This window comes from Alosa pseudoharengus, unplaced genomic scaffold, assembly GCF_046254945.1.
Source record: "Alosa pseudoharengus isolate Yale_2024_CS ecotype anadromous, Long Island Sound unplaced genomic scaffold, YU_APseudo_1.1 YU_APseudo_1.1_scf_9, whole genome shotgun sequence".
Taxonomy (NCBI): domain Eukaryota; kingdom Metazoa; phylum Chordata; class Actinopteri; order Clupeiformes; family Clupeidae; genus Alosa; species Alosa pseudoharengus.
Genome location: NW_027468881.1, coordinates 13,684,576 through 13,697,416, shown reverse-complemented (window position 1 = coordinate 13,697,416; position 12,841 = coordinate 13,684,576). Strand labels below are relative to the sequence as shown.

The 12,841-nt window shown below is 44.6% G+C and overlaps 1 long non-coding RNA gene across 1 annotated transcript; it reads right to left on the bottom strand.

Moving 5' to 3' along the window:
- Positions 1-857: 857 nt before the first annotated feature.
- LOC143114516 (uncharacterized) lies at positions 858-3,955 on the bottom strand. Its single transcript, XR_012984933.1, has 3 exons — positions 3,411-3,955; positions 2,443-2,892; positions 858-2,317 (listed from the first exon to the last, which is right to left on the bottom strand). It is a non-coding gene; the product is annotated as an uncharacterized LOC143114516 (long non-coding RNA).
- Positions 3,956-12,841: the final 8,886 nt, after the last annotated feature.

Genomic DNA, 12,841 nt, shown 5'->3' with positions numbered 1-12,841 from the left:
ATGCACCCTCCCTCGGTGGCAAAGGCCATTAAACTCATTCACAGCCCTCTTGGCACACACTACCTGTGGTGAGGCGTAAACCTAGTTAAGGTCAGGGGGAGAGATGGCAAATAGTATGCAGGTGTGGAAACTCCTGCTGGGATGGGAGAAAAGACAAGGCCTTGTTGCTCACAACAGTCACTTATTGTTGTAGGTGCACCACCACCGCTCCTGTCTCTCATAGGAAAGGGTTGACGGGTCTTAATTGTGCTTGTTTTAGACGTACCCTTAGATTTTTAGAATGTTGACATTTGCTCCCTCTTTTTCCTCAGAAACATTTGTAAACTGTGTTCCCCTTTCACCAAGGAAATTGGCGCCTTACAATGTAGTGCAAGGAAGGTCAATTCAAATACGTGTGACTGAAGTGACAGTCAAAAGTCAATGTTATCTTGCCAAATCAGTTTTGTTTCCTGTTTTGTGACGTTATATCATAGCTCCACACCCATAAGACTTTGCAGGAAACTTTGTCTAAGGCCATCATCTAGTTGGTGTCTCGCCATTGTCAGCCATCTGTAGCGTAATTCGAGCATGGACACACAAAACATGAGTCACTTGGCTACAGAACCATTGTACAGCCTCATTTCCCATGAACCACACACAAAGGTAACTACAAGGGCAAAATGAAAACAAGGGCCAGGAAAAGAAGAGGTTGTGGGACACCACATACAAAGCATCATTATTGCTTGATTCATTACCAGTTGTTGTAAGAACAAATTTCAATCAAACAGAGCTGTCACAAGGAAATGTGCAATAAAAGATAGGACTTTGAGCTGTAGTGAGGACAATTAAAAAATGTAATTTTAATCAGGCTTGTTTTAATTTTGTTTTGTTTCTTCGTTTTGTGTTTGTTCCTAAGTATTCTTTCTTTGTCTTCAATCAGAACAATACTCGTTTACAAAGAGGAGGCTGACCTTGTTGACCCGTGCGGCATACTTATGTTTGAAGTGTCACACCTAGCTGAGAAGGCTATTCTCTACAGCAGTCTCTTTTGTGCTTGCGGCCCTATATCAACTCTGTGTCCCGCCACAGACTGAATCATCAGGGTGCTTTCCACGCAAATGACCTCATGACAGCTACGTCATAAATGGTTTAAAGCAATTCCTAAACACATAAAATAAGATCAGGCCCAAGCAGAAGGCCAAAGATTAAGAACGTAAGCTGTGTTCTTTAAAAGTAGAGTCTGTGATGACGAGCACTCATCTGCCTTTCAGAGGCTAAAGTAATGATCATGACAAAAAAAGTGCTTGTTAACCAGAGGAAACGGCAGCAGCAGCAGCAACAACACATCCATTGATGTTACCGTTTTCTGTCAGTGGACCCGAGGCCGTGGAGACAAAAGCCAGTGTGTGTCTTGGGATGACAATGGGGTCAGGCAGAACCATTTGAAGTGCAATGTCAGGTCTTTCCTGTTTGATTGAGTCCAGTGAAGGGGTGGACCACAGTAATGAGAGGATGCTGTAAAACAGATGAGAGCCATTTTCACACGTAGGTGTCGCAGGGGCCTCTCTTTCTGTCTCTCTCACTGGCCTGTCCTTGGTCCGGCATGTTGACAGGGTTCCACCAGTGGCCTCACAGCTGACTCTCACTCACAGTGAAGCTACGCAGCAGAGGATGTCTGTTCTTTCTTTTCCTCACGTCTTGATGATGTGCTCATGCACTTACTCACAAATGTGTGGGTCTTCTCATGCACCTCCACACACACGCTTACACCCACAAAGCTGATAGTGATGTTAGCACATTTTAATGTGTGCACATGCATGCAATCACACACCACAGACCCAAAAGTGATACTTCATGACTGTGCGTGCACACACACACACACAAACAAACACACACACGCACCCACACAACACAACTGCCTGTACGCACACACACACACACCCACACAACATCACACACACACACACACTCTCTCACACACACACACACTCTCTCACACACACACACACACACACATAACCACAGAGAGTAACAGAAAGTGCAGTATAGAGCACACAATGTAAAACACAGAACGGCCCACACCCTATCAGCATTCTGCTGGAAAACACATATTTTTCTTGGCTAGGGCGCGCCTCAGTGTTTGCAGTGACATTAGACACGAGTGTGTGCTCGGAGCCAAAGCAGACATGCTCCATCAGCGGCCCATGTTGTGTGAGCAATGCCTTGGCTCCGTCCGAGGCGACTCCGACGAATGCCTTTCTCAGAGACATCCCTTCACCACGTCTGATTCCTTTAACTTGAGTCTGTGCAGCAGGTGTCTCCAGAGGGCCTGAAAAGACTGAAGAAGAAAAACAAAAAAAACAATAGGCAAATGAAACAGAAAACAGCAATGCTGGCGTGAATTTAAAGAATGCAATTATTCATTTGGAGTCAGTGAATCATGTCGGATAGCTGATTAACAACCTTGGACAGTTACAGCATGGCTGATGAGGTGTTGCATAGGACGTAAATGTTTCTCATCTCCATACCACACGGACAGATGGTGGTCCAAGTGAATTTGCCCAGAACTTTCTGTTTCTCTCTAAAACAGTCATCTTCTGTTTCAGGATTCGAGTGTCACTCATGTGTAGTTCTCTTTATGCACTGTTGGGGGCACTGTTGGATGTTTGGGAGTAACTGAGGTGATGAATGTGTTGAGTGTGAGAGTAATTCAAGCAACACAGTGTCATGGTGTCTCACAAGGACCTGAAAATGTCACACACTTATAATAGTTGGAATCTCAAAATACAGAAGAAAACATATAACTGCACCTTTACCCGTTGAATAATATAATATCGATGTGAATGTTGATAAGATGATATGTTGTTGTGAGCAACAGGTGATATGGACAAATACCAGATTAGGAAAACAAACCTAGGAAAACAAAGAAAAATTGCTTAAATATTTGGAGAAATTAAATCCTTCATGCCAAGCTCTAAGCTGACTTTGAAATTGCCCTTCAAAAATATGAATTTGTCACAACCAAAGGAACATAGTCTTCAGAGCCACCTCAATATTAAAAATGTTTTAACACATTAGTAGAAAATACACAGTAGTACAAAATGTCTGTACCACAACCTGTATCACTCAGAGTCCACATGCCACAGGTGTAGACATGCTGGCACAGAAAGGGTTAATCACAATGAAACCCCTCAATTGGAATAAAAGACAGAAAAGTTCCCACACTCTCACACCGTTTGTTATTTTCTCCGTCCTTTCTCTTTTGGCTGAATGGTGCCAAGACTGGCTGATGTAAAACCGTATGCAGAGAAAAAAAATGAAGAGGGGGGGGGGGGGTAGGGTTAGAGTTAGGAGGGGTGAGGTGAGGTGGGGGAAGGTGGGGGTTGAGGGAGAGAAGAAAGAAACAAACACACTTGACTTCTGTAACTCACCTGTTGGTGAGAGTTTTTGTTTTGTATTCATTAACAGGGCAGGTTTGCATGGCCCCTCCCTGAGGTAGCGAAAGGTTCCCAGGTAGCGAGAGCAAAGGAGAGGAGCACGAGGGGAGGAGAGTTCCCACCACGCTTCCTTGCGGTTCTCACAGGAGCCCATTGGTTGGATCTTGCCTCATCGCTGTAACATGACCCCTTCCTCACCAGCACACACACACACACACACACACACACACACACACACACACACACACACACACACATGCATCCACACACCCAGCCTCCGACTGCGGAGGCAGGCAGGTGTCTACAGCCTGGAGACAGGGGCAGCAGCCCACATGCGTTGGATGGAGGGGAGGGTGGTTTCACTCCACATTGCTACACACTGTCCACATCCTCCTAACAATCTAATGCCTGTCCACTGTGCTGCTCTCTAGGGCTATCATGAACTCCCTGCCTTACATGGGACACAACAATGCATAGAAGCCCATGCGTTTAGCTAGGGTGCATGTCTATGCCTTGACCCCCATGTGTAAACTTTACAAGTGAACAGATAAATAGGCCATGGGACCCACCCACACCCCCCCCCCCCCCCCTCCACACACACACACACACACTGCACTTTGCAAGTCCAAGCCCTTTTCAGTAAAGGGCATCTCCCCATAGGAATTGCGCCAAATGTAAAAGCAAGGGCAGGAGCTCTCTCTCTCTTGCAATTGACAACAGCGAGTCAGTCACACACACACACACACACACTCACTCACCTCGATTCATCCAATCACGACAGCATCTCTGTTCACCCTGCCCGAGGCCACAAGACATTCATGGTTTCCTGGTTTGGTTTCGACTGGGCATGTTTCTCACGCTTGGCAAACATACAGCTGCACCTGGAGGGCTACAGTCGTCTTACACAATGAGTCGTGCACAACAGTTTTAACTGTTTCCACACTTTCTTTGCCAAGAGCATATAGTGTATACGTACATTTCTGATTACAGTGACAATATCAGTTTCTGTGCTAGATATATATCTGATCTGAGGGAAGCAAAACAAAAACCTTGTCCTGTCCTGAGCGCTTTTCAAGTCTGTAGTCTTGGTTTGGCAGTTTTTGTTCATGGTCTCACCCCCATTCTCACAGTGCCTTTCCTAAAGGATTATAACTAATCTATGTCCCTTGTGTCCGCTCAGATAAAAGAGATACACATAAGCGCATACAACAACCTCCAACAGCCCCCTACCTCCCTCCCTCGCTCGCTCCCTCCTCTCCCGCCACACACACTCTCAAACTGACACAGACAGCCACGCTCATTCACTGTCATAAAAGTGGAATGGCAGACACTCCCAATCCAAGTACTGTATTGCAGTGTTTGTTGCTGTTTGAAGGGCTCTATCACCATTCATTGTCACATACACACACTGTTGCACACACACAGACTCAGAGGCACACAAGAACACACACACACACACACACACACACACACACATACGAACACACCTATTGCTCTAGGCTCACTCCACTCAGTCAACACAAAGCGCAGGCTTATTAGCACAATCACTAACAGCAGCCTCTGTCTGTGCAAAGCCTCCATACAATACCCTCTATACACACTTAGACCCAACGCAGTCGTGTGGTAATAACCCATAAAAGTAATTGCAGTTCAAGGTGTAGGATTATCCCCAGCGAGCTTGTGTAGTGGACTCTTTTGTGTTTCATGGTCACTGGAAAAGTTGGACAGTGTGCTGCTGAACAACACTCAGCATTGGCAAGATGCTTTTTTCATTTTCAAAAAATAGGACATTGTAGGCTATGGTGCTTGAGAGTCTACGTAATAACAGAACAGATTGTAGTCTTTCTTTTATCAAGAGCTTTTGATCAATGGAATGATTTCAAATGTGTGTGTGTGTGTTTGTGTGTGTGTGTGTGTGTGCGAGAGTGTGTGTGCGCACATGTGTATCTGTGCACGCCTATTTATGTGTTAGTGCCAGAGTACTAAGTCGCGCGTGTGGGCGCCGCAGGCTCTCACACATCCGTCTGTTTAAGTGTGTCAGTGTGGGAGAGAGCTGCTGGTGTGCTGCCGGGAGCGTGCGAGTGTGCGTGTGTGTGCATGTGTGTGCCTCCGAGTCTGTGTGTGTGTATGTGTGTGTGCGCGCATGTGTGTGTGTGTGTGTGTGAGCGCGCGCCGGGCTGCTGACGGGACCTGTCACTATCAGGCCCACACATCTCTGGCACAGGCTGTGTTGACACTCTGCCCGAGGGGGAACGAGCCGGCAGAGGTTGAGGAGAGCAGAGGTTTCCCACGGCTGCTGCTCTCGGCCCCGGCCCTGCCTCTGCATTCCTGGGCTGCCAGCACTCTGTAAATGTTTGGACAGCCTTGAACAAATAACACACCTTGAAAGGCACAAGCACAGGCTCTCTCTTTTTCCCTCCTCTCTCTCTCTCACACACACTACTCCCCCTTTGCTGCGCCTCGCCTGCCTCCTCCACTCGCTTGCGCACACACACACACACACACACACACACACACGCAGACCCCCCTCCCCCCCCATCCATCCACCTCCTGACCGCAGCCTCCTGCCTCCTGCCTCCCTTCAACCCTGTCTGTCAAAAGTGCAGCTCAGCCCAGACGCGAGACCAACACACGGGCGCACACGTACGCCAGGGCACACACCCACCAGGGCCACACGAGCATAAGTATGCTCAGAGGACTAGGCACACACACACACACACACACACACACACACACAGAGTCAAGAGCAGGCAGACTCACCACTTTTCACACACATATACAGTATGTATGTGCCCTGCACATTTTTGAGAATTTACTGGACTTATTCACAAGCACGTAGCAGTAAATTTTGCATTCTGCTGAGACACACACATAGGCAAATGCAAACCTGTTTGTGCATAAACACACACAGACACACACTCCAAGAAATTGGAAATAAAAAACACACTGCAACATACACCTATAAACACATAAAAACATTTTGTTTCACCTAATGTAAACATTGTATGACGAAAATGTGCACAAATATTCATTTATTTTTCAAAGCAAAAACGTGCTTTTACACAACCCATGGACGTGGGAGGCAAGACCTCCATGGCGTGCGCTAAAGCCGTTCCACTGATGTGGATCTAAAGAGTGGTTTGTTTGTTTATGCATTACCTTGCAGATTTATTTTATGGTCTTGCAGGTACCATGCAGGTTTTTGTTTTCTACATAAACAGACAAGGACAATCAAACTTACCTGGCTGTTCAAAAGATATACAAACGTAGCTTAAGTCAGAGATTCCATGGTTCCAGGGTACCATGGTTCCTCCTTAAGAATCCCAAACATCACCATAATCAATATGGATGGATAGCCCTCTTGTTGTTTTACATTGTTATGGTCAGTTATGCTATTTATATTGATAATGTTGAAGTGATTTGATACTCAATTCAAAAACTTTAAACCATGAAACAGTCAAAATTGTATTGAGACATGAAATAACACCGTCAAATCTGGGCCTGAACTTGTTTAAAATGGATTGAGGTAACGTGGAAAAAGGTCCTGTGGTTAGACCAATCAAAATGTGCCATTCTTTTTGGAAATCATGGACTCATCTGGGCTAAAGAGGAGAGAGCCTATCCAAGTATCCAATCAATCCAACTTGTTTTAGTGCTCAATTCGAAACCCAACATATTTGACGGTGTGGAGGTGCATTAGTGCCTACATCATGGGCATCTTGCACATCTGGCAAAGCACAATCAATTCTAAATTATGTATACAGGTTTTTAAGCAACATATACTGCCATCCAGGCAATGACTTTTCCAGGGAAGACCTTTCATAAAACAATGCCAAAATAAAATCTGCACATATTTAAACAGCATTTCTCCATAGAGGAAGAGTCCAGGTGCTAAAATGGCTTGTCTGCAGTCCAGACCTGTCAAATTAGATGCATCATGGGACAATGTTTCATTCAGACCTGTCAAATTAGGTGCATCATGGAATAACAAACAATACCCCATAATGTTGAGCAACTGAAATCCTATATTGGGCAGTAATGGGACAATGTTTCATTCTCAAAACTCTAGCAACTGATCTCCTCAGTTCCTAAACATTTACAGAATTTTGTTAAATGACAGGTGAAGCAGCACAGTGGTAAACATTCCGTGTCCCAACTTTTTTTGAAACATGTTACTGGCATCAAATTCAAAATGAACATATATTTTCCATGAAATAGTCAAAATTTTCATTTTTAACATTTAATATGTTGCCTATGTCCTTTTTGCTGCTAAATATGGGTTTACGAGACTTGTATATTATCACATTCTGATTTTATTTGCATTTTACCCAACTATTTCTGATTTGGGGTTGTATGTAAAAAATATTACGGTGAAAAATGATAAAAAGAGTATATGGAAAACATACTACAGCGATAAGAAATAACAATTATGAAACATTTATAATTATTAGGCATAGACCTAATTTTTTTTAATTGTTTTGCATTTGTTTGTGGAGTTGAGTAGCCTAAACTACACAAAATGTCAATAAATAAATTAAATAATAAAATAGCATAAACACAATATGTAACAACGTTGCAGAGATGTTTTTGTGCAAACCCCTACAGAAAATGACAGAACATTACTTCTAAGTCATCTGTGTGTTAAAGACGCCGTTTTTTTAGCCTAACATTTTATAGGCCTACTTCGTTTTTAGCCAGCCATCTAAACTGCTGCTATCCAGCACATGTTGCAACTAGCCTTTACATCAAATAACCCAACAGGTGTGAAAAGACATAATGCCTACTCAGACTGGGGAGTGACATGTGACGCACGTTAAAAAGGAGGGAGACGTGACAGCGCGTGCCTAAACGCGTGTCGCTTTTGTAAGTGCACTAGGCAACCACGAAAGGGTTAATGGAGGCACTCGTGTCTACTGCAATTACGCTCACACAAAATGCAAACCTCTCCTTGGAGTAAACGCAAATTACATGTTTGTTTCCCAACGCAAAAACTTGGCTTTAATCAAGTTTCCCAAGTTAAGGTTTGGCACATAGCCTAAACGGACGGTCTGCTGCGATTTCAACTGTCAGGTATTGTATTGACATATAAATAAAATTGCACATCATAGGCCTATGTATTTTTCTCCTTGTTGACTGATAAATATAGCCTAGCCTTCTATCAAACAGAAACACGGCCACAAGTGTTTTTAAAAGTAATTAGCCTACAGCATTACATTAACACGATGCTTGCTTGCAACAGAGTAGGCCTGCAAAACTACCAAATCTCTGTCTCACACCATAACCACTTCCTGTAAAACTTAGGCTATTCAGTGATATTGAAAGTGCACTTAAAGTTTAGATCCAGTCTCCTCTGTAAAACAATAATGAATACACAATAAACAATGCAATTGTTGTTCTTATTGTTGTTATTATTATTATTATTATTATTATAGCCTAGTCGAACTTCACAAATGTTCGGTCTCCCCTCTTTTCTGACAGTCCCACCACCCACCCACTCACACGCGCGCTGATGTCTGGCAGCAGCTGTTGAATTCTGGAGTTCCTCCTCATAGTAAATCCCACGTAACATAACGCAGGACAAGTTTCGCAGCGGTCCTCTGGCAGCATCAAGTAAAACGCGGCTCTGTTTTCATTGTGAGGCCTCGGGGTGCATATTTCTGTAATTAGGCTTTTATGCTCAGCAGTTTTGCAGCTGTGATGACATTTGGGTGTCGCCCCCTTGTTTCTCACGGTCCCGCTGCCAACGCCGGACCAGCCGCTGGTCGTCAGCCAAGACTGAGGTCTATGTGTCAACCCCCGCGCCTTGTGTATACACCAAAAGACGGTGCTTTTTAAAAATATTCCTGGCAAGTGGAAGTAAGCCGCAGTTCCATGTCACGGTCAGCCTTCAAGCTCCCTGTTTCGGGGAGAAGACTAGGTTAAATCGGAACGAGATACTTGTAACAGAAGGATCCCTTCGCACCCACAATGGTTTGTATTACTGAGTAGGCTACTGAATTTTTAATTTCACTCTGTAGCTTATGGTTTTGAATTGGTTGTGTGAACATCAAAAACCATTTCAATGTCTAATTGGCAGGCCTATGCAGTAAACAACTTCCTAAACTTAGTTTTTATTACAAAATAAAATATATATACAGTATATATATTTTCTATATCAAATTACACAAAGGCTGCACACATGTAAACTGGAATGTAAAAGTTTTGTCTTTATAGTCCTCTCTCTCTTTATCTTTCTATCACTCTCTTTCTTTTCCCCAAACTGTTGCTCACTCACTTTCTTTCTGTGCCCTTTTCGCAATAATGTGTATTTGTGGCAAGGGCCAGTTCTCTGGGAAGGCCAGCAAGACAAAGGTGGTGTCTGACACAGGCTGTCCAGTCTGCTCTGTGAGATTTACTGATAAGCCTTCCCCATTCACTCAGCTGTCTCATTAGGCCAGGGCAAGCCATTGCCTGACCACCCATTTGTGCTCCTTGAGTGTTGTTAAACACATGGACACAAAACTCAGTGATTTGCGTCTTTTGCTTGTTTTGTCCCCTATTTCTGTCTGTCTTTTATTTACTTTTGAATGGGTGCATATGTTGTTACTTTCGGGTTGAAGCACCAACGGCAGTCCTATAGACCTTTTTGCAGTGGGCTGTGATTCATGCTTCACCTCCCTTCCCCACTAGTTATTGTGTGTGTGTGTTTGTGTGTGTGTGTGTGTGTGTGTGGGTGGTGGGTGGGGTGGTGGTGAAGATGTCTTTTTGATTTTTATCTGGCCAATCCCCAAGCTTAGCCTTGTCAGAGGGAGAGAGACAAAGTGCAGCCGGGGCGGGCGGTCTGCGGCCCTAACGCTCATGCCTGATAAGGCCCATCTTAAAAGCAACATGGAGCAGGGAGGAGGGTGAGGACGGAGAGTCCAGCCAGGCAGTGCCTGAAGTCGGCCCCCTCTCTCCATTAGCTGTCAGCTGTCCGCCCGGAAACCCCAGTCCAGCTGCTGCCCATTACGCCAAGAATTTATCCTTGGGGTCGGATGCCAGGAGCGCCGTGGCACATTAGTAATCCGGCGACCACCAGCCCGGGCCACTTGTGAGTTATTAACATTGCTCAGGAAGATCCTTCCCATGAACACCCCCTCCGCTCATCCCCTCGACACGGCTGCCCCTTTCTGCCACGGCAGCAGCTGCGGGAGCGCATGGGGAGTCTCCGGGTGTGTGCCCCCGACTAGCTCAGATAAGGCTGGGAAACCACTCCGGTCAGGGGGCTAAGCAGTGTAACCCAAAACATGAATGGTGGAAGCGTCTCTCTCTCTCGCCCAACCCCCTCTTTTTTTTTTCTTCCCAGGGACTCAAGTTCTCAGGAGACGGTGGCAGCAGGGATGTGTTCTCACGGTGACCTTCAAAAGTTGCAGAGTTGTTGTTTTCAGTAGTAATTGCAGTTTTGACTGTAAATACCGCACAAAATACAGACTCCAATTATAAGGTCCTGCCTGCATCGTTGCTGATGGCATGGGGAGAAAAAAATTCAAACCGTAGCATGGTGGTTCTGTGTTTAAGATATTCTAAGGAACATGCTGACGTTTTGTTTTGAATGTTAGTGTTCGTGTGTGTAGATAATTGCCGTGGTTATGTGAAGAAAACGTTAGAAGAGATCCTGTAAGGTATGCTAAACAATGTTAAAGAGCCTACAAAACTCTGCCTACTTCTGGTCTTTAAGCAATCCTCTTGAACGCAAATAAGCTATAGAACACCTGGGAAGGCTGCTATTTGGGCCTAATGATATGACCTGACAATAAAATAATCCTATAGCCACTCAAAAGTCTTTGTAAAGCCCCCGCCTAATTGCATAGAATGAGGACGGAAATCAAAACGTTCAGTGGTAATTGGTTCCTTCTCTTTTATGTCTCTTTAAATGCCATTCAGTGTGGAGATGAAGCCAAACAAAACCATCCTCTCCCACCGACCCAAAACTTTTCTGCTAATGACCACTACTGGGCAGAATACAGCGGTAAGCAGTGCACCCCACTGATTGCTTTGCATCCCTAAACACACTTATGCATGGACGCACACATGCACACACACAGACACACACACACACACACACACACACTCACACACACACACACACACACACACACACACACACTTGTGGTCTATAGAATACTGAATGAGGTTGTTTTTCTTAGAATGGAGGACCATAGAATAAAGACATCACATCATACAAAATGAAGGATATTGAGCAGTAGCACTTTACTGAGAAAAGGAATTTCCCTTTAGAAATGGCACATTGTTTAAGTTGCTTGAAAGTTATGTCATGCTAAGCCATATCACAAATAGTCTAGTACATTTGCTTTAAAATGACTTACAGTAATGCATTAGCATGTTCAGAAATATAGCCCATCTCATCCATTGCACACACACACAGACACCCACCCACACACACACACACACACACACACACACACACACAGACAGACACACACACACACACACACACACACACACACACTAGCAGAGTTCCACCAGTCCATGGGGCCAGTGTGTGCAGCAGTCTTGACCTTTCCAAACCGGCGAGTGCACTGCTGATCCCTCATTACGTCCGCTGATATGCCTGTAATTCGGTGAAGATTTTTCCGTGGCCCCCTGCAGGGATGTGTCGGGGCACTGGGTGACCTTGCACTCTCACTCACACACTTGTGTGTGTGTTTGTGTGTGTGTGTGTGTGTGTGTGTGTGTCATTTAAATGGTAGACACATGCCTGCCTGACAACAGCCACACACAGACGTCCCGTCCTGTTCCGTCTCAGCCCGGCAGGCAGATGCAGACAGAGATCGTCTCACAGCTCAGGTTTGTCTGCCGCCGCCCGCAGACGTGCCTCTTGGGCGATGTGGACGACACTGAAACCAGATTGCGTGAGATCCACACCAGACTAAACTATAATTCATGCCAGTATTTATGTATACTCTTGCCAGACGTCATGCATTTATAGCTGCAATGTAACATAATTAACTTGTAAGTATTTCGCAAGACATTTTGATGTGGCAGATGCTGCAGGAAGTATGGGATAGGTCAGCTTTAATTGAATATCTTGCTGGAAATAAGCACAGGAAAGCTGAAGCATATCTTATATCTGTGCTGTTTTGAGGAGGTCTTTTTTAGGACTTATTTTGAAAGGTTATATACACCACAGTGTAGGATAAACAAGATGCTTGTCTTACACAGCATTTATGAGCTATATCTTCATTCACTTTTGTTTAGTGTCACATTTCATTTCATAGGGCTGCAGTCTACAACATAGATAAACAACATGCACAAAGAGCCTGCAACAACTTTGAGGAACAAATTCTTTGTGAGAATATGGCTTAAGTCACAATACTTGATGATGCTGCAGGAAATTTAGTGGTGATACCTCAAACATGGTCAGATTCTTGCACAACAGATTCTAG